Genomic DNA, 1129 nt, shown 5'->3' on the forward strand with positions numbered 1-1129 from the left:
GTCGAAAGAACTGATTCTTTCCGAGTCAACTAACGTAGTTTGTGTGATATCAGACGAATTGTTGGTGATTTTTTGGGGCATCTTACAACAGAGACATTCTATGGGAAGCGATCTTCTTGAGCAAGTTTATCTTATCTGCTTTCTTCCTTATTTCTTGCGGAGCAATGTAGCCACTGTATGCGAGTAGATCTATCACTGAGTGGTAACTCTCTTGGTTTCATTAAAAGTACTCCGTCTGCAGGCCACAAGTGGCCCATCGGGATCATCCGACCGCCGTGTCACCCTCATGTGAGGATGCAGGTAGGAGGGGCGTGTGGTCAGCACATCGCTCTCCCGGTCGTTATGATGGTTTTCTTTGACCGGAGCCGCTACTATCCGGTCGAGAAGCTCCTCAGTTAGCATCACGAAGCTGAGTGCACGCCGAAAAATGGCAACAGCTCATGTCGGCCCGGATGGGCACCCATCCAAGTGCCGGCCACGCCCGACAGCGCTTAGCTTCGGTGATCGGATGGGAACCGGTATATCCACTGCGGCAAGGCCATTGCCCGTGGTTTCATTAAGCTGCACATTAAGCGTTGTGCGGACGCTGTTTATCACCCAGGAGCGCAATATTTTCCAAGAGCGAGTGATTCCTAGAAATACTGGATTTTAGTTGTGCGGTACAGTACTTTCATTCTGTCGAAAGTCGAATATTAGACTCTGTTTAATCGAAGATAAGTCACAAGGGAGGTGACTATTGATACTGGTGCCAGAGGTAGTTACGGTAACAAACCTAGCCGCTACGGCACACAAACGGGTGCCGAATCCTGTATTCGACCCAGGAGTCAGACTACAACGACAACAAGGCTTTGCACTGTTCAGATGTCTTGGTGTCTCGTCAAACGCTTCGTGCACTGTCAGGCTACTACAGTGGGTAGGTTATTTGGAGGCCCTCGGACATCGCTATTCTCACCTGCGTGAAAATCTATTGGGATTACTAAACTGTGGGAACTGAGGCAGTCAGTTCATGTTGTGGGAAACACCCAACTTCTTCTAGGCCTACGCGTATCACCACAAAGTTTTCCTACACAAGAAAGAATATTTACATTAGAAACACCACTACTTCTGCTATCTATTTAAGTACAATAAG

At 47.9% G+C, this 1129-nt stretch overlaps 1 pseudogene; it reads right to left on the minus strand.

Moving 5' to 3' along the window:
- Window positions 1-428: 428 nt before the first annotated feature.
- On the minus strand, window positions 429-546 carry LOC126337300 (5S ribosomal RNA; annotated as a pseudogene).
- Window positions 547-1129: the final 583 nt, after the last annotated feature.

Source organism: Schistocerca gregaria, chromosome 2 (assembly GCF_023897955.1).
Source record: "Schistocerca gregaria isolate iqSchGreg1 chromosome 2, iqSchGreg1.2, whole genome shotgun sequence".
In the NCBI taxonomy this organism is placed as follows: domain Eukaryota; kingdom Metazoa; phylum Arthropoda; class Insecta; order Orthoptera; family Acrididae; genus Schistocerca; species Schistocerca gregaria.